The following is a 22,080-nucleotide window of genomic DNA, read 5'->3' on the forward strand; positions in this document are numbered from 1 at the left end:
GGCTTCTTGGATCATCACTACTAGCTAATGGCAAATAAAATTATCTTGTTTCCACTCCTACTGTCCGACACTTTTCAGGATCTGGGCGATGCTAAGCCTGAACTGGGCTCTGTGAAAAACAATCGATTGGCATGAACTGACTGATCTCCTTATGCGACACAGCAGGTGGGTTGTGACAGATCCCCCTGCAGGTAATACTGCAGTTATGATTATGGCAAACAGCAAATTTTGTTGTTTCAAATGCACTTCTCTTCTGTTTCTCTTAACCGGTTTCAAAACTGGGCCCCTTGTTCTATTGAAAAGATATCAAGGGATTCTTATTATTCATATAAACAGGACCTCAGTTTTACATCATGCTAGTGTCACACCCCACACTCTCCCTCGCAAACGGCGTTGCATTCCCAAACCCACTGTTTCACAATCTCATTCCTAATTGAACCCATCACATTCCCACTATGCACCAGATTCCACAAATTCTCACTCCCAGACCAATTATCCAACCACGTCCCTTTCCTTCAGTATTTACATTTCCATCCTCACTATTGAGAAGCCTCCTATAGGATTGTGTGTGTTTCTAAGCCTTCTTGACTGATCTCCTGCCTTTTGGATTTTGTTTTTGGATTGTCTTTTGGATTTCCCTGGTTACCAGACTCATTGCCTCCCTAATTGACCAAGCCCCTGGATTTCGTCTTTTGGATTGTCCCTGTGCTACTCCGCATTCAGTGGGATTCATGGTTATGCATAAGGATCCTCCTATTCCACCGATCGGTTCCCTGACAGAATACTGAGCCAACACCAGGACGCCGCGGGTGGCAGTCCGGGAGCCCAGGACTCCATCTGGTTTTGTTTTTGTTTTAGCGCTTCGGAGCTGCCCTGGAAAGGAGGGAGGTACTGTCACGATTCTAATCCCTCCCCCTGAAGGGCGCTCCGGCTCTTTCACATTTTGCCTGATCTCCTGCACCTGCCTCCTGTTCCAGTCTCCCCTTTAAAAGCCAGACGCTCCCACTGTTCCGGGCTCAGCTTTGGGAGATGGACGCCACAAGGCTTGCCTATCTTCCGGGTTGTCTGAAGGCAGGCCTTTTCCCTGGCATCCTGACCATCTGCATGGCTTGGAGCAACTGGCCCCGTTACCCTCTTTTTATTCCCCTGACCCTTCGCCGGATCCTGCTCCGGTTTTTTACTTAGTTTGTCTTTATCATGGATGGACCACATGGTTCTGGACTTCTGCCTCCCTATGGATTTCCCTACGAACAACCTTTGGACTGTTTGCCTGGAACACCCCCCGTCACGCCCCCCTGTTCGTCTACCAGCCCAGTTCCTCGTCTCCTCCCTGTCTGTTCACTCCCTTCTGGATTGTGCTGTCTGCATAGGGTCCTGAAAGATGCTATGTGATGGCTAGCGTCTACACACAAATACAAACAGCTGATTTGCTTATGAAAAATGATTTTGTCTAGTAACAAAATTAATGAGCCATCAGTGAACTTTGAATGTCTTGTCTTTAAATATTCACAAATGTTCCAATACTACTACCATCTTGACCAGAGAATGTCAAACTCCATTCCTCAGGAGTTACAGGATCTCCCACCAATGAACTCCCTTTCCGAGTTGCTAAGCAGAATTAAGTGTTTGAGAGGTAAATAGGCCCACTAATAATTTAACATCACTGTAAAATAGCAGCTCATGTCTGTTATCCTTGAAGACTATCGTCCATCACTTCACTTGGAATGCTGAAATAAAAACACACAACTCCTCCCAGGGACCGGCTGTTATTAAACCCCGCTGATACAAATGGTAGTTTGACAGTTTCCAGTCCCTGAAATAATTCAGTCTAATGAGTCCTGGCCTCTTTTCTGGGTGAGGAATTCACACCTCCCTCCCAGCCTGTCCTCTAAGAGCTTCATGTGGAGTAATTGGTATTCAGGCAGAGTCCTCATCAGCTCTGCTAACCTGTCTTTGCAAAGAGCTGTTAACCTTTCAGCTCCAAGCAGCTCTCCCGGGACAACATGCCCTCAAAATGTCTCTGTAAAAAAAAATCAGACAGCTCAGAAATCTATCAATCGCTTTCTTTTTACTGCGTCTCAACCATGAAGCAAAGCTGGGGCTTTCATGTTTGGTTTTGGCTGTGTGCCTCTGTCTACGTTGACAACTCAGGTTTGTTTTCTCTCGTGGGCAGTGCTCGGCGCTTTCTGAATTTTATTCCAGCTATAGCTTTCCACAGTCATATGGCTCTAAATATCTGTCTAAACATCTGATGTTCTTTTAAGGAAAAGTTCAAGGATACACTCAACTCATTACTTATAAAACACAGTGCAGGGACATCCAGAGAGGACTGAGAGTCCTGGAGCTCACAGTCTGTTCCAGAAGAGCAGATAAGACACCACCTGTACAGGATGTTAGGTCAGCATACAGAGATACGCAGCGACAGTAGGAGAACAACAATTAACTTATTTCACATGTCTTTGGAAGGTGGGAGGACACCAGAACATTTGAAAAAAAAACACAAGAACACAGGGAGAAAGGAAGAACCACTTCACTAACTGGTGGGCCATCCAAGACTAATGCCAGGACAGTCCAATGTGCAAACATGTACTGTACAGGGAAATACTTTTATACCTCATACCACCACACAGAGGTTTCATTTCATTCATTATCCGCAGCCATATCACCCTGCAACTCACCACTGGCAACCCACTGAAGCTCAGCAGGTAGGAGCCTGGTCAGTACCTGGATGGGAGACCTCCTGGGAAAAACTAAGGTTGGTGCTGGAAGAGGTGTTAGTGGGGCCAGCAAGGGGCGCTCACCCTGTGGTCAATGTGGGTCCTAATGCCCCAGTATAGTGACAGGGACACTGTACTGTAAACAGGCGCCGTCCTTCGGATGAGACGTAAAACCGAGGTCCTGACTCTCTGTGGTCATTAAAAACACCAGGGTGTTTCTCGAAAAGTGTAGGGGTGTAACCCTGGTGTCCTGGCTAAATTTCCCCCTGTCCTTTACCAATCATGGCTTCCTAACAATCCCCATCTCTGAATTGGCTTCATCACTCTGCTCTTCTCCCCACTGAGAGCTGGTGTGTGGGGAGCGTTCTGGCGCACTATGGCTGCTGTCGCATCATCCAGGTGGGGCTGCACATTGGTGGTGGTGGAGGGGAGTCCCCATTACCTGTAAAGGGCTTTCAGTGGAGTGCCCAGAAAAGCGCTATATAAGTCTAAGCAATTATTATTATAGGCTTTACAAGCTTTATATAGGTGAACACATACTGTAGGCCTTTATATGCAAATCCAGGGTGCTTGATATCTCACAGCTATTATCCAATGCAACTACATGTTGTGGAGATTTTAGAGCATTTTAGCCATTTGAAAAATAATGATTATTTTATACTTTTTTGCTTCACTAGGAGAATTTCAGCTTCTAAAACAGATTTAAGTTTTTGTCCTCAGATAGACAAGTGTGAACTCCACTTGCACACTGTATCTGAGTATGTCTATTGAAGTCAATGCTCTGAGCACATTCCTATCAGTTACCTACTAGTCACCACAGGTGCACAACCGTTCCATTGTTATGATGTTCACACCTTGATGGACTTGCTCTTGCCGTGCTAGTCAAACAGAACGAGAATGATCAAAATGCTGGCATTAGCAATTTATTTCTGTTTCACATCCTCCCTATTTGAAATCAATAATTGTGAATCAATTAGGCTCAGGCCTACTCCAGCACAGAGGGAGTGAAGACTTTTCCTAGTGCACACTTGGAGCCACATCGAGCAGAAGGCATCGACTGGAGCAGTAAGGCATATTCTGCTGGCCAGTTAGGGAAGTGGGCCAGTCTCGCACTGTTAATGCCTGGATGGGCAGCAAACATACAGTGCCGTGCATATTCAACCCCGTGACGTTTCCACTTATTCACATGGTGTTGCTGTCTGAGCTGGCCATCAGCACACTTTCAAGCAGGAGTTTATATTCAGAACGAACATGATGCACTTCAAAGTGATAAAGCCGCAAAATGAGGTTGTATGCAAAATGAGTCGCATTTTCAAAGAACATGAGGAGATCCAAGTGGTAATCAAGCAAATGAATCAGAGCAAATGCATCTGTCCCTCTGCATTCCCTCTGCTGGATTTCAAATTTCAGACATCAGCCTGATTGACAGGCAGACAAGATGGCGGACAAATAGAATTGCCGAGGCTCCACCTTTGATCGCTCGAAAACGGGATGTGAAATTGCTGTGTAATTGGCTTGATGAAACTGGATGCTAATAGAAGTGGGTCTTCTAAAAATAAAGACCTTGAGGGCTACATAGACAGCTTCTGCGGAGTTATGAGTCAACACGAGCGGACAGCTATACACTCACACCAGGACACACTGACACGGGTTTGAGTGAGTCTGACGAGGGCACAGCCAGGAAAGCTGTCTCAGCAGCTATGCGCTGTTTGAAAAGGTAACTTCAGCCAGCAACCATATCACCCCAATGAAGCTCAGGTGTGAGCCTGGATAGGAGACTCCTGGGAAAAACTAAGGTTGCTGCTGGCAGAGGTGTTAGTGGGGCCAGCAGGGGGCGCTCACCCTGCGGTCTGTGTGGATCCTAATGCCCCAGTATAGTGACAGGGACACTATACTGTCAAAAGTCTCTGTCCTTAGGATGAGAAGTAAAACCAAGGTCCTGAATCTCTCTCTGGGATTAAAATTTCCAGGGCGTCTCTACAAAAGAGTAGGGGTGTTACCCCAATGTCCTGGCCAAATTTCCCCCTGGTCTTTACCAATCATGGCCTCCTGATAATCCCCATCTCTGAACTGGCTTCATCACTCTGCTCTCCTCCCCACTGAGAGCTGGTGTGTGGGGAGCGGACTGGCGCATCATCCAGGTGGGGCTGCACACTGGTGGTGGTGGAGGGGATCCCCATGACCTGTAAAGCGCTTTGAGTGGTGTCTCCAGAAATATAAGTGTAAGCAATTATTATTATTAATATCTGACAAATTGCAGAAACTGTATTTGCTGCAGAAAGTTGTCAGTGACGTTGGCAAATTACGAGAGGCAATGACCCTCAATAATACTCTGACTGAAGACCTTCGGGAAGAGAACAAAACACCAAGTGGGAAAGTCGCTGCGCTCACCAAAATGACATAAAAATGAGCCCTGGACATCCGGTGTGGGAGCATGAGGACAAATAGCATTATAAGGGGGGGTGAAGGAAAATGAGAAAGAGCTGCAAACGGAGGAGGGGGTGAAAGCATTTGTGACAGATGAGGCTCAGGCCGGTGGTATTCAGGAGGTTCTCATGATGGGCAAAGGAGGACTGAAGGACCTTCACAAACAGCTCAACCACGGCCCACTGCGGTACGGCTCTCGCGTTATGAAACACGATGGGGATGGAGAAGGAGAGAGAGAGAAAGGGGTTTTTCTTAACTATCGGTTTCCCCAGGAGATAGCAGCGAGGAGAAGGAAGCTGTAGTCGGGAAAGTGCATGCGAGAGCAGGGCATTAATGTCTGTCTTGTAGTAAATAAATTATACCTTAATGCCGGGCTCTTCCGAGAATCGAAAATTACAACTTGCTTGTGAGGAAAACTAATTTACCTCAGTATATCCTGTCACCATTCCTAAGGCTGCTAAAAAACAAGTCCATGTGGAGATGACTAGTTCATTTAACCCTTTTTCACTTTGCCCTCATGTCCGTTCATTTTTTTCCCTCCAGTTATTAATGTCTTGCTTTGGTTTAGTGTGAGAGAGAGAAATGGTCCCCTGTGGTAAGGGCCACAGTGAAAGGTCCGAGAGGGGATACTGGTGGGGACGGGGGACGAGGAATTTGCAGGGGACACTCTGGGTGAGAGGGATAATAGCTATTGTTATAATGGTTACTCTGCGATGAGCAGTCTCTTCCTTTCCTATTTATAGCTGAGATTTAAAGATGCACGATTGTATTAACGTTGTGAAAGGGAATGTCAAAAGCGCCAACGATACAACTAAACACTAGAAGATTCTTAATCGCTTAAAGAGGCTTAAAGCACAAGCGAATCTTCTGCAAGAACCCCATTTAAAATCTTTAGACATTCACTGTATCTCCCTGATTGGTTTGGTCATGTTTTCGTCTCAGGTAATTCATTGGAGAGAGGGGGGGTCGCCATTTTTAATTCATAAATATGTGCCATTTGTGCTAGAGAATAAAACTGAGGATCAAAATGGTAGATTTATTTCTTAAGCGGTAGATGGAACTCACATTTAGTCATGCTTGTCAATATACTTCATATGGCTCTAATTTAGATAACCCGGTATTTATTACAGCAACAGAAGCCAGACTCATATATTTTAAAAACACCTCTATAATTCTTGGAGGAGCCTTTAACCTGGGTATGAACCCTAATATAGATAAATCAGGAAAGCTGCTGACTCAGTAAGGACTCAATAACTCAATAAGTTGATTAACACACATAACTTAACAGATATATGGAGAACCATTCATCCTAAAGAGAGGGACTATATATATGTAATATTTTTTTTCTCTAATAGACATAAATCCTTTTCTAGATTAGATTATTTCTTTATTACACATGATATCTTACACTATTTTCCACCCTACTGTTATCTCGGGACATAGCCCCCTACAATTAAAATTCACTCCACCTGGCACACAAATGTTAAGGGGGAGATGGAAATCAACAAGTCATTGTTACAGGATGAATGCAGATCAATGCAAACTCCGTTCACCGATGGAAGACCCTCAAGTGTTGTCGAAGGGGGGAATTTAGTAGAGTAGCTAGTTACGACAAAAAGCAAAGAGAAATAAAGGAATCAGTACTGCTGTCTCAAAGCCTTACAGCCAAAGATGTCTCAAAGTTTTAATGATCGAGATTGGAGTACTCTGATTTCTTGCCAGCTAAGTTATAATGATTTGTTGAAAGCCAAAAACAGAGTTTTCTGTGAACAGAGCCCAGCTTAGGCATGGTCAAGAGAGAGAAAAGGCAGAGAAGACTGAGGAAAGGTCTGGCGCACAATAATATGTGCAGTATTAGCAAGGCGGGTGGGTCGACCACCAAAGATCAGAAGGAAATAAAATAAGTGTTTTTAAGTTATTATTAAAAATTAGATACAGGTACATCCAAAGACTGAAGTATATTAGGTGATATCCACATCATCCTCATATAAATATTTTGAAACTCTTCACACAAGAAAGGAATATTCTTGAAGATACTACCTTTAATAGAGATAATTGCCTGTTTTTCTTTTAATAAATTGCCTGGACCAGATGACTCCACTGCTGCATTTTATCAAACGTTCCAGCTTCAACTTAGTCCTCTTCTGCTGCAGGCATTTAATAACAAATGGTCAACAGGTACTCCACCTTTATTATTCAGGGAATCCTTAATAAAATTGATACATAAAATGGGCAAACATCCCTTGTTATGTGGTAACTATCGTCCAATTATTTTAATGAACATGGACAATAAGATTCTGGCAAAGATATTGTCAACCAAAACTAACACATCAAGATCAAAGAGGATTTATCAGACAACACAAGAAAATTCCATAATCTGATACTTCATGGTAAATGTATTAAGTCATTGTCTACTGTATCCACAGTTCATGCAGAAAAAGCTTGATAGAACCGAATGGAGTTACCTTTTTAATATACTGGAGTAGTATGGTTATCATCCTAATTTTATTAAATTGATTCAAATTTTATATAGAAGGCCATAAGCACTGACAATGATTAATAACTGCTCATCAAGTTCTTTTCATTTTAATTGGGGTATTAAATAGGGGTGTCCTCTCTCACCTTTGCTTTTCAGTTTAGCCACAGAGCCCTTATTTTCAAAAATTATAGAGCATCGGCACAGGTTAAGGGTATAGAGGTATATCAGAAAAATTACAACATTTGATTTTATGTGTATGACGTAATATCACATCTTTCAGATATATACAAGGCAATTGAGAAATTTGGGATAAGTCAGAATTTCTTCCTCTCAATATTTCACATTTCAATAGTAGGTTTTGAATATTCAGTGCAACTGAAAATGAGATATGCTACCTCCGGTTGCGAATAAAATCGAATCTTCTGGGAAACTGGATGGTGCAAAGAACAGGTGAATCCTAGTAGAAAAAACCTAGAAGCAGGCAAGAAGAGTGCCAAAAATTCACATTTCAGTGAGACCCACAGACGCGGTCTGGCTCGGTCTGACAAACAGAGATTGAGCTGTTTAGTCCAAATCCTACTTGAATCCAGTAGATTTAAAAGCAACATCCTAAGATTGCAGTCTTCCAACAATCCACAAAGAACTAGGGCAATATTGCCAGCAGAATGGGTAAGGATTACGAGCTCCCACTGGATGGATCTGGTAGAGATGTACCCAAAAAACAATTATTGCTGTCAAAGTTGTTTCCACCAAGTACAAACGTATGTTAATTTGTTGCTACTTATGCAAAGAGTAAAATTAAATGAGCACATTTTCTTTTTTCTTCCCACCTAATCCCCTTCACCTATAACTGTGCTCAGGATGATCATTACAGTTTTGTGACATTGAGTTTTAAAAAAAGTTAATTTGAAAACAAAATTGTAAGCATGCAATTTTACACTTGCAATTCATCAAAATGATGTTATAGGTGGGACTTTAGAAAGGCACTGTAAAAGAGTATTGTTATGTGTCAAGAGTATAAAAATGATTAACTTCATCTCACAGTACTCATTCTTTAAGGGAAGACAATGGGTTTTCTCTGTAGCATTTCCTCAACTTCTCTTTTTAAGAACATGCAAACAGTTACAAATGAGAGGTGGTCCATGTAGATTGGTAGTTAGTAGATAACTGATCATCCAGTCATGTCTTGAAAGAAACCAGGTTATTGGCTTCAAACAACATGGCTGGGTAGCTTGTTCCAGTCTTGCACAACCCACAGCTTATCTTGTCCTTGATGAATTTACCATAACCATACAACAGGACAGGCAAAGGTTTTTTCCACGCTAACAGGAGAAGAGGCACAACGTTTTGGCTGTGGAGCCTTCTTCGGGCTATTTGAACATTCTTCATAACCATGCAATTAATTGTTAAAGACGACTTCACCAATTCCTGAAAATTAAGTCAGATTTCTTGGGAGATGCGACAGAGGAAAAGCACTGCAGGTCCCAAGAATGAAAGACAAGACAGCAATAAGATATACAGACAGAGAAGCGACAGAAATAAGGGAAATAATCACCACTGTGAGATGAGATGGCTCCTCTTTCAACTCATTGAACAGAATGCATCTAAGTAAATTAAACCTTAAAGAGACCAACTAGGTATTAGATAAGGTACTATTGTAGATATATTTTCTGTTTGTGGTATCCACCAGGCTAAGCGAATCTCTCACTTGCTTAGTGACATACTACTTGGAGGAGGGAAAAACGGTTCACATTTTTATAGCATCCAATTTAGGAAGTAAAGTATTTTATTTCATATGCTATAAGGCTCCCTATTCTTATTGTATTTGTGCCTATCTAGTATTCACAGAAGTGAGTTATTTTTTCAGGATCTATAGAAAGCAGATCACTAATACTCGCAATATCTGTGCCTAATAATAATTAATTATTAATTGCTCACACTTATATAACACTTTTCTGGACACTCCACTCAAAGTGCTTTACAGGTAATGGGGATCCCCTCCACCACCACCAGTGTGCAGCCCCACCTGGATGATGCGACGGCAGCCATAGTGCGCCAGAACGCTCCCCACACATCAGCTATCAGCGAGGAGGAGAGCAGAGTGTTGAAGCCAATTCACAGATGAGGATTATTATGAGGCAATGATTGGTAAGGGCCAATGGGAAATATGGCCAGGACGCCGGGGTTTCACCCCTACTCTTTCTGAGAAACATCCTGGGATTTTTAATGACCACAGAGAGTCAGGACCTCAGTTTTAATTCTCATCCAAAGGACGGCACCTGTTTACAGTATAGTGTCCCCATCACTATACTGGGGCATTAGGACCCACCTAGACCGCAGGGTGAGCGCCCCCTGCTGGCCCAACTAACACCTCTTCCAGCAGCAACCTTAGTTTTTCCCAGGAGTCTCCCATCCAGGTACTGACCAGGCTCACACCTGCTGAGCTTCAGTGGGCTGCCAGTTGTGAGTTGCAGAGTGATATGGCTGCTGGCCACTAGAATAGTACTATTCATCAAATGTCTAATTCTTCTTGTCTAATTGCACCACTTGCCTCATTCACATATTTTGTTATGATTTCTGTTTTAGCTCCTGCATATCTATGGCAGTACATCTTCAAGTACATCATACAAGTCTAGCGCTCAACTAATACAGGCTGTAAAGGCCCAGAACTCTAATTTTCTCACACTCACAAGTACTGTGTTATGAAAAAATGGGATGTTTATAGCCTGGTACCACAGAAAAGAACTAGGAATGATGCATTAGCTTAATTTTACATTTTTAATGCAATTAGTTAACTCAGGATCATTTGAAATATTAATAGCAATGGTACTGTTTTTGCACAAAGAAATAGTATATAGTACTATACTTGAGGAATAGTACTGGATAATCATTAATACAGAGTCAACAGGACTATGTCAAAACCAATTATGAAATAAGGCACAATGTGCACTTAAAGAAAACAGGAGGCTTTTCATTACACAAAGGGTTGTGGGTGTCTGGAACAAGTCTGGAAGCAGCCACTTTACTTAAGGTCCCTGGAGCCATTTAGCTGGATGAACAGACCAATGAACTAATACCTATCAAAGGACCGAACAAATTGCCTCCATTCCTTTGCAGTTGTTCTTATGTCATTTACCGTCCTACACTCCTTGCTGCGGCTTCAGTTCTTAGTCACAAGCCTCCTCAGAGCCCTCAGGGCACCCTGGCTCCCCCACTTTCCTGTGTTATAAGCAAGGCGTAACGGAGCAGCTGGCACTCGGAGGGCGTTACTCAGTTTTAGCGTCTGGAAAAGAGTTTTGGGTTTCTGAGGGTCATGGTTTTAAGGGTCATTTAGACCTCCAGACCTGCAACCTGCAACCTGACAGACAATACACTGCTGCAGCTGAGGCCTCGCTTTAAAACAGGTGAAGGAGATGCATGGAGGGATACACAGAGAGTCAATCGTTTAACATCGCAGATTTTAAATCGCAGTTTCCTGTTAACATTAGTTTTTCGGCTGTGGAGGTTAGAGGGGATAGGTTGGGCACAGACAGTTAGGCTGGACAGCTTTAGGGAGAAGCTGGTTGTCTTTCTCAAGGGATGTGTCGAGCCTCCACCCTGGAATACTCTCTGAGGAGTGGGTTTGCTCCATGTTCTGAAAGGCAAGACCGGGACAGTCTCCCCATTGAGTTCACCCCAAAAGTTAGGAGTTCCAGTCTTGCTCGGTGGTGGGAATACAAGTGTAGCTCTCAGATGCAACCTGTGTCAGTGTCCACTAAGCTGGGTATCCCGCCAGCAATCTAAGAACACTGATAAAGTAGCAGCTGACCTGGCTGCTGCTGAGTCAGGGTCACAAGAACCAAGAACCAAGTCTTTAACCATGGTGTTGATTCAAAGGGCTCCTTCTGAGACTGCCTGATGGAACTCTCAAACCATTGAACTTCAAGCAACCAAAACTGCATTTCTGTTGAAATGCTTCATCACATCTGTGGCCTTTCTAAAGCTGTTAACAAAGCTCAAGAACAGGGAAATTCAGGAGGACTCAGGGCCCAGAACTGAGAACTTCCTCTTCTGGCAGGAGTATTTGTTAACTACAGATCAGTTCGCAATGACTGTGGCACCCGGCTTCCCTAAAAGGTCTCCTATTCAACTACAACACCATCCAGGCATCCAAACTAAGCCTTGCTTAGTTTATGATACTCAACTAGGTCAGAACTCAGTGTGGTCTAGTCTGCTGTTAGCCTCCACTTTGAAACAAACAGACAACTCCCTAAGTGCGTGTAGTCTTTATTTAGCAGAAAAATTGATTGTAATTCTGTTAAACCCTGTGTGATACTGCTCCAGCACTCATTTGCTAATGATAAAAGACTTAATTACATAACTTCATTCCATTTTAATTGATTGAGATGATGCCAAAGGGAGCTCTCAACTCAAAGCTCGGTAAAAGTTGCTTTTATGCAATGGCAGTAGGGTTTCTAATGAACTCCACATGGTCTTTTTCCATCTGGAAGTGAGGCAAAGGTGATCCATCCACTTTAACCTCATGTGTGGGGAACAGTCTTCAGTTCTAAGACCGTAACCAGGATGAGAGGAGTTTTCTAAAAGGCACTTTGGATTTGGAGCTACAAAGGCTGTTGTTCACAGTTTCTGTTTTGTTTCTCACACATCTATACTGACAAAAGGCATTAGTGAAAGTGTCTGAGAACACAATTTTTTAAAAATATTTTCCTTAAAGGTGTGGTTACAACTAATCCTCTAAAAATACACATGGTATTTTGTGACCTTTCGGTTGCTGTTTAATTACATAAAAGATGACCATTACAATACTTTCCCTTACATCTTCAAAATTCCAGTTTGTGCAGTTTGTACTGTCTTAACTACAAACTTCGTCAGTCATTACTGTAATGCTACAGTGAAACAATCTGAAAGATTTTCTCAGGACATTGAAAACGCATTTTTTTAAACATCAAATGTATTAAAGATCCATACTGACAAGAGGTCAGTTGTCAACAACAAAAACAAACAAACAGATAAACTGAAACATTGCTACAGTACATGCCATGAACCATTTTCTAAAGAAATGGCGCCACAAGACCCCAGAAAATCATCGGATATTTGCTGCGTCAAAAAGCAGCACTGCGGTATTGAGGAGCATTTCAGCAGTATTTGTTAATTACAGTGACTATAATCTCCTGCATTTGAATTTTCGGTTTTGACTATCAGTTTATTGCAGACCAATTTCTTCTATTTTTCTGTAGCTGAGTTTGGATTTGTTATCAGCTGGGTAGCAGAGTCCCATAGCTCCAGTCTGTCAATGCAAGAATTTCCTTAGCTGTTTTTATAATCCCACTTGTAATGTGTACATTGAGATAAGCCTGCAGAAAGGCCTCCCTTAGCAACAGTGTGCAGAAGCCTTCTCTAGCAACCAGCAGGGCAGTGGCCTTCCTTATCAACCAGTCAGGGCTATAATATCAACAATCCTTCACTGGAAAATAATAGATGCACATAAATAGAACAGTTCACTTCCTGAATCAAGTCTGAATTATTTTCATAGAACAGCAGTGATAATGGCAAAATACTAAATCTATCGAAGGATTACTTGTAAAACCACACAATACAAAAAAATCATCTCTGCATCTTCATTGTGCTGAAACTGAAAAAAACGTCTTAAAGGTGATTGTGTAACAGGAATTCAGTTATCTTGTTTGAGAGCCGATGAACTGAGAATAGTTTCCTAGTTTAACCTGTCAATTAATTTATGGATCTCACAGCTGCGTTTTCTCATATGGGATGAATCTGACTTCAGACCAGTGTGCGTTGTCGTAAAACACACCATGCACTCGAAAATATTTAAAAGGACTGCTCATAATTTACTTTGTGTACTGATGTCCAGTGCTTACAGTTGCAAGAAAAAGTTTGTGAACCCTTTGGAATTTCTTGTGATCAGGGCATGGTTCACACAAATAGCTCTTTCTCTTTTTTATAGGGCAGGGCACCTCCAATCCACCCCTCCAATCTCATCTCATTGATTGGAAGACCTGACTCCAATTAGCTTTGGGAGAAGTCATTAGCCTAGAGGTTCACATACTTTTTCCAGCCTGGACTGTGAATGTTTAAATGATGTGTTTAGTACTGACAAGAAGTACAATTGTTTGTGTTATTAGTTTAAGCACATTGTGTTTGTGTATTATAGTGACTTAGTTGAAGATCAGACCACATTTTTATGAGTAATTAATGCAGAAATCCAGGTAATTCCAAAGGGTTCACAAACTTTTTCTTGCAACTGTATGTTAAGTAATGTTTATTATTCTCAAACCTGTACAAGACTGTAATACACTCCACTGGCCACTTTATTAGGTACACCTATCTAGTCCCGGGTAGAACCCCCTTTTGCCTCCAGAACAGTCTGAATTCTTCGCAGCACGGATTCAACAAGGTGCTGGAAACATTCCTTAGGGATTTTGGTCCATGCCGACTCGATAGCAGTTCCTGCAGATGTTTTGGCCACACATTCATGCTGCGTGCTTTATATATTGAGTTGTAGCCACATGATTCGCTGTTTGTAGCTAATTGCATTAATAAAGTGGCCACTGAGTATATCTCCCACTATTTCACATGAAAGTAAAGCTCTTATAAACAGTGCTATTCTTACTTCCCTCAGCCATGGAGACACAGACCCTTCTGTTTCTGTCCCTTCACAGCTCAAAATGCAAGAAAGATATCGAAGGCCAAAAGCATGCATAGGCTCCCCCAGCTGTTACACAATGGATGAATCTGTTTCTTAATCCTAACAGTTCACCGATACTGCTTTTCATACTATCCCTCGGAATGAGTGTGTCAGACTGTCAGCTCCCCCTTTACCTTGAACTCCTGAGGGAAGCTCCGGAGCCGAAAACCTTTGACGAAAACGTATTTGACTCTTTTTTCTGTGTGGAAGGACTCTTTACTTTCTGCTTGCACGTCAAAGGCAACTGAAAGACAGAAGCCAAAATTAAACCAATGAGGCGGAAGAGCAAGACAAGCCACACTTAAGAGCCAAAATAAAAGAATCGCATGAAAAAACATGAAAGTGGACACACACGTGAAGTGTTACGAACATTTAAATACAGTCCGCAGGCACTCACACTCACTGATCCCACAGATAAACCAAGCATCCCACAGATAAGCAGACAGCAGCCAGTGATCTCCTTGCTCCTTGTTATGCAAATCAGAAACTGTTTGAACAGAGGAGACAGAAACAATCTGGCAGTCAGCTTTCTGGATGGGACTTTTTTTTCTCTCTCCTAGATAACACATCTTGAAAAATTGGTTCCGGTAAGACACAATGCTAATAAGCAAGAATAACATCTGGGGCACATCAGAAAGCAGAGATAAGCTGTTTTTCTCACTGTCTCTCTGAGCGCAAAGAGGATGGATGAGCTGGCTAATGGACAGATTAATACTGGGTCTGTGTTAGTGGGGTTAGGGCATAAAACTGAGGCAATCCGAGCAATTTGAAAATCAGCTTCGTCTTCAAAAGAAGGCAAATTCAAGAGGTTCAGATGACAATTGCAAGCAGATGGAAGAGGGACAGCATACGTATGTGCCACTGATCTCTAGGGATTCTTCCCAAATAGAAAAAAAAAAGAGAAACAGATTGGGCTATTAGTTCGCAGCTGATTATGTCATTACCCTGGCTGGGTGCTGGCCAAAACCAGCCACGCTGCCAAGCCCTGCTGACAAACTCGACCGCAGTCAAACCGAGAGGGAATTAGCAACTGCAGACTCATGTGTTGCCACACACTTAAAAACTTTTAGATTCGTTCTATTGCATTACGTTGCAATAGCAAAATAATAGACAATGTCCTTAAGAGAGGGTTGGGCCAGCGGCGGTTACAGTCATAATGCTTGGCAACACCACTTTCACTAGATGTCCTTGGAGATTTGGGAACACTTACTAGCCTTTCCAAAACACGTCAAATCTAATGACGGTCTCTTTAGCAACCCACTGAAGCTCAGCAGGTGTGAGCTTGGTCAGTACCTGGATGGGAGACTCCTGGGAAAAACTAAGGTTGCCGCTGGAAGAGGTGTTACTGGGGCCAGCAGGGGGCGCTCACCCTGCGGTCTATGTGGGTCCTAATGCCCCAGTATAGTGACGGGGACACTGTACTGTAAACAGGCGCCGTCCTCCGGATGAGACGTAAAACCGAGGTCCTGACTCTCTGTGGTCATTAAAAATCCCAGGGTGTTTCTCGAAAAGAGTAGGGGTGTAACCCCGGCGTCCTGGCCAAATTTCCCATTGGCCCTTATCAATCATGGCCTCCTAATAATCCCCGTCTGTGAATTGGCTTCATTACTCTGCTCTCCTCCCCACTGAGAGCTGATGTGTGGTGAGAGTTCTGGCGCACTATGGCTGCCGTCGCATCATCCAGGTGGGGTTGCACATTGGTGGTGGTGGAGGGGATCCCCATTACCTGTAAAGCGCTTTGAGTGGAGTGTCCAGAAAAAGCGCTATACAAATGTAAGCAATTATTAATTATTATTATTAGTTTGTAAAGTTAATTTTTGCATGCTGAATAATGCTCCGAGTCAGTGCATTAGCCAAGTCTGCTGTAACCTTAAGTGTTGCACCAGAGGCGTGGGCTGCAGCAAACTTGTGTTCCATCAGTCATCTTTCCCAAAACACAGCATGCTAAACAGTCTTTACTTTTTAAAAATCATGGAGCATACAACACGTCAGGTCATTCCTTCTGCTCCAGACAAAATATGTCACTCCAATGAAACCCCTCATTCGATAGGGCAGCCTAGTGCAAATGACCATTATTATTGCCATTGTCTTTGGCATCAGTATGATAATGATGGTGATGAGAGATTTGACATTGTGCGTCTATGAACAAACTGAAAATGACTTTTAGAATAGATAATAAAACGGTAGGATCTTAAATATGTCAAGCAAGTTGACGTCTGTAATCTTAAAGTTTCTTACAAATCTCTCTAGTACTGTAAACCTTAATTACGCACAACTGTAGTTGTGAAAACAACTGTTTTCATCCACTTCACCTGTTCCAGCTGTGGCTCATTCTATAACCATCTCTACCCCCTAGCGTCCCTGACCACAACTCCATGTCTGAAACACACTGAAGTTGTACTGACTGTCCCAGCCCACTGTCTACCCATTCATATGCAGTTTTGACTAGCTGTTTCCTCTGCCTGCTTCCTCAGACTGGTCTGCTCCTCAGGCCTGGGTCTTGCTGCTATGCAAAGAGCTCTACACACTAAACATCAGATGCATTAAGAAAAGCCATACTACAATTTGTGGATTTTCCATACAGAATCAGAGAAAACTTGTTAACAAAAAGACCAAAAGCAACAACCTGAAATGTCTGTTGTGACACCATGATGAGATAAGCAATGTTGCAGCATTGTTCTGAACAGATGGTGGTGGGTGACTTTGGGTTAGCCTGCACACTAAAATTTTACCCTTGGATTGGAAGAGCTTTAAATGCAAGCAACAGCACCTCCAGCAAATTGAGGCATTCACCAGTTGAGAGAAATACAACCACATATCCTGAAATGGCAGTATCAAAGATTGGGTTTTAAAAGTAGCTATTTAAGTGACATATCTCCAATGTGATCTTTGGATATCTGAAGCTGTTATACTTACCTAACTGCCAGCCATCTCTGTGTGCCTCTTCCTCCTGCTGGTTAAGAATGTAACTGTTCTTAAAAATTAAATGGCTAAAAACTAGTCCAAGACACCCCAGAATTATTGATTACTAGTTCGGAATCATGTATCATCTGCATCATAGAATAGATGTTTCCTATTTCTATACACACACACAGGATGAACTGGAGTACACATTCTCCCAAAATCATCAGGAAACCCGAACTGCAGGTGCTCTATGGAAAGAGAGAACTTTTACCATTCATCTCAATACAGTGTCAGGCTCAACTAGTAAAATACAAAGATATAGACAGCAACTCTGGCCACAGTCCTCTGTAATGAGCCTGAGGCAGGAACACGCAGGTTGGGCAATAGCCTCACCACTGCAGGGACTGGACAGCTTCTCTGGGTGAGACGCTCCAGGTCATCGTCACTTCGTCCACTGGGTCAATACCACTGTGGCCACGGAGTACTAATTATGGTCCTCACGTAATTGGAAGACATAATTGGAAGGGTACGAAACAGCTTTTCATTTCTTATCTAAGAATCACTTGTGTTGCTCAAGAAAAAGCCTCTTTCCCGTGAGAAAAAAAAAATTGACTGTAGTTTTACATGTTACATTTGCCATATCACTCTGCAGCTCTCAGCTGGCAACCCCACTGAAGCTCAGCAGGGTTGAGCCTGACCAGTACCTGGATGGGAGACCTACTGGGAAGCTACAGTTGCTGCTGGAAGTGGTGTTAGTGGGTCCAGTGGGGGGCACCCACCCTGCGGTCTGTATGGGTCCTAATGCCCCAGTATAGTGGCAGGGACACTATAGTGTGGGCGCCGTCTTTCGGATGAGACGTTAAACCGAGGTCCTGACTCTCAGTGGTCATTAAAGATCTTGTAATGTCCAGAGAGAAAAAATGCATTTTTCCAGGCGAGGTGAAACGCTGGGCAAAGACAGAGAAGGAGAAAACAGGGAGTACTTATCCAAAGCCGTAGTCCTTAACCGGTGCAAGTCGTCAGCCAAAATATCAGAAGAGCAACAGTACAAGGACGCAATCCGAAGTCGTAGTTCTAATATAGATCAGGACGCTTAGCCAGTAGGTTAGCAGGGGAATCGCACAGAGACGCAGGGAAGACGAGAGAGAGAGAGAGAGCTCTGCTTGTTGACCCAATGCTGTGATGAGGGTTAAGAGTCCATCATTATTCTGGGGTTCCAGGGGTGCGGTAGTGATCGAGGAGTGTGGGTCATTAGTCCAGACAGCACCGTTTGTGGGAATTGTCAGGTGCTTGATTATGATTGTCGGGAACTGCGTCAGACTGCCCGCGGCGTTTATTGTGATTAGACTGAGCTGTGACATGTCTCGATAAGAGTAGGGAGTTATCCCGGTGTCCGGGCCAAATTTCCCCCCTCGGTCTTTACCGTGGCCTCCAAACTGTCCCCATGTATGACTGGCTTGCACTTGTCCTGTGATGGAGTGGCGCCCCCTCCAGGGTGTACCCTGCCTTGTGCTCATTGCTTGCTGGGTGGGCTCCGGCTTCACGCGACACCGCGTGGTACACAGCAGTTTGGTACATGACATGACATGTCGCGCTTGGTGTCGGGTTTGGCAGATTGTCAGGCTTTGCCCATTGCAGTCACAGTCCAATTGTCATCAGGTCTTACAGGAACACCCAAAATGAAATATTAATCAAGGTCTTAACAGCAAAGACAAAGTACCTGCCTAATTAATTGAAGTGCTTTTCGTGAGAGGTTCGCACAAAATTCACACAAATCACACAAAAGTGATTTTCCAGAAAAAATACATCAGCGAAAGACCCCTCCATTTGATTTCTCCTTTAAAAAAATTGAAGGAAAGGCATTTTGAGGCATTTTTTCTTTAAAAAGTGAAAGGAAAAAACATTTCAATTCCAGTTCCTAAGAAACCACAGGCAGCCAAGTGGAGATGCAGAGCCAGAGATGACTCCTGTGGCTAGCCATATTTACGATGTTCCACCATGTCATTAACTCACACTGTACTTTAAGCAAACTGCTCTTAAAAAGTGTCTATTGAGCACTTAATAATGCTTCAGCCCACTAATCTGTCAAGCTTTAACTGCGCATTGAGGTGCACTTCTGAATTCCCCATGTGCACCTTCAGCCACCCCTGTGGTCTACAGCTTGGCTTCATGGTAGATTCAAATTGAAATCCGCAGACTCTCCCTCTGTGGGGGAGTGAATTTGATACAAAAACGGTCTGACAAGTGCAGGCCTGAACAGTCAGAGCTTGTTTGACTTCTGATTGATAAAAGCCCTCCCACCCCAAACGCATGTATTGCATCACAACAGTTCCCAAGGAAAACACTGGTGACACATTCACTTTGAGCGTCCTCTGGGAGGACACAGACTGCGGAGGCTGTGTGCAGCTGAGCGGAGCATGATGGAGAGCAGGGGAGCTGGATGACCAAGAGAGAGGCTGGATACAGGGCAGGGGACAGAGGAGAGAAAGAAAAATAATTGCAGCCGTTTATGAGGCCATTTTGTCCAGAGCAATGGGCTCCCATCGACAACTGCTTGTTTTCAATGGCTGCGAGCCGTTGCATGGAGAATCCCCATCACTGTCAGTGGTTTGTTCTTCTGTCAGGTTCCCCTGGGGGGGATACTGGTATGGAAAGTGCCTGCAGGATTTTCACCCAGCTAGACTGGCTTTGTGGGGCTTTGTGAGGCTGTACCCTGTGCGTTTGACCTCCTTGCCTCTAGATGGCGACAACCAAAAGACTGGGAACAAACAAGCCTGAGAATGAGAGCAAGTCTCGGTACTGCCCTGCTCATTTCAAGATGCCTCCCGGGCTAGAGTGCACCAGCATGCACCCCTGACTTAGCTCCGTCGGGCTTAGAAATCAGAAACACATCAGATGTACTCATAGTGCACAAACAGGACTTCCATGTGTCACCTGAGTTACGCCTGGGCATAAAACTTAACTTAAAACTAACTTTGTCAGCAACCATATCATCCTGCAGCACACAGCGGGCAGCCCCACTGAAGCTCAGCAGGTGTGAGTCTGGTTAGTACCTGGATGGGAGACTCCTGGGAAAGCGAAGGTTGCTGCTGGAAGAGGTGTTAGTAGGGCCAGTAGGGGGCGCTCACCTTGCGGTCTGTGTGGGCCCTAATGCCCCAGTATAGTGACGGGGACACTAGACTGTAAAAAGGGTGCCGTCCTTTGGATGAGTTGTACTGAGGTCCTGACTCTCTGTGGTCATTAAAAATCCCAGGGTGTTTCTCGAAAAGATTAGAGGTGTTACCCTGGTGTCTTGGCCAAATTTCCCCCTGGCCTTTACCAAATATGGCCTCCTAATAACCCCCATCTCTGAACTGGCTTCATCACTCTGCTCTCCTCCCCACTGAGAGCTGGTGTGTGGGGAGCGTACCGGCGCATCATCCAGGTGGGGCTGCACACTGGTGGTGGTGGAGGGGATCCCCATTACCTGTAAAGCGCTTTGAGTGGAGTGTCCAGAAAAGCGCTTTATAAGTGTAAGGAATTATTATTATTAAAACTAATAAAGAGTAGAAATAAAGTTTTAGTCTTAAATGCACCGCATTTAAAGAATCAGAGGTACATAGGTAAAATCCAATTTTAAATTTAAGTAAAAATTAAACGTAAATAACATTTGTGCATATGTTTTGTGTTCCAGGACTAGCAAGCATTGAGGTTTGAAACTGCTTTGACGGACTGAAGTAATCCTTGCACAAAACCAATGAAAACGCATTGCTTGAAAGCTTTCATTCTGTTGACATGAGCTGATGGAACTGACACAGGTGCTGAAAGTTGGCTGTCTTAAAAAGGAAGAGTAAGGCTTACAGCTCTGTAGCATGAGGTGGGAGGGACGGAAAAAGATTTTGTTCCTCATTTTCAAAGGAAGGCTTTGCCAACTTGTTACCTTTTTAATTGTTTTGTTGTTGTGTGATGTTCACCTTGCAACCCTGTGAAGACTCCTAATCCAAAGCACACACTTATTTGAGTAGTGTTCAGATTCAACTCTTTTGAAGCTGGCAGGTGATTCATGAAATGTGGACACCATGTTAACTACTGTCACATTCTCTGCCTATTCGCTGTGCAAGGGGAAAAGAGTTTTATAAAAACAATCTTAACCATCCTACCTGATAGAATAGTTTTTTTACAGATCCCTTTCTTTGCTGTGCAATATGTGCATGTGGCTTTATTTTCAACATATGCTACTGTGGAATATGTAGCTGTACTGTTGACACCTAGCCGTGCAGGGCTAGGTTAGGACAGCATAGAAAACCCAGTTACTGCTGTTACATGGACCAGAATTTCCAAACCACTGGCCCAGTAGGGTGACTGGGGACACTGTACTGTAGAAGCTGCTGTCCTCTGGATAAGACATCAATCTAAGGTCCTGAATACTTGGTCATTAAACATCCCATAAGAGTAGGGGTGCCCAGTCTAAATTCTACTTTGTGCATAGACAGTCTGGACAACTTGATGTGAACCATTAATTCACTGGTGAAGTGGGGCAGCTGGCACATGGCTTAACAGCTACCAAATATCTCCAGCTGAGTGCTCTCCTAGGGGATAAGCACTTCTGGAGGAAAAGGTCACCCCAATATATAAAGAGCTTTAGGATCCTCTTGGATGCAAGTCGCTATATTAATCAAATTAATTTTTATTATTAAGATGCAACTGATCTCTCTGTTTCAACACTTAAATTCCTACAGCTGCAGCAGACACACGGAGATTAGTGGAAACAAATGGTGACAGTCATCCTTGTAATGAGTTCAGGTTCTGATTGTCAGAAGCTGTTTTTCGCCTGTCAGCGAGTGCTTCGGAGCTTGCAAATGAATGCA

This window comes from Atractosteus spatula, chromosome 25 (genome assembly GCF_055471065.1).
Source record: "Atractosteus spatula isolate fAtrSpa1 chromosome 25, fAtrSpa1.hap1, whole genome shotgun sequence".
Lineage (NCBI taxonomy): Eukaryota > Metazoa > Chordata > Actinopteri > Semionotiformes > Lepisosteidae > Atractosteus > Atractosteus spatula.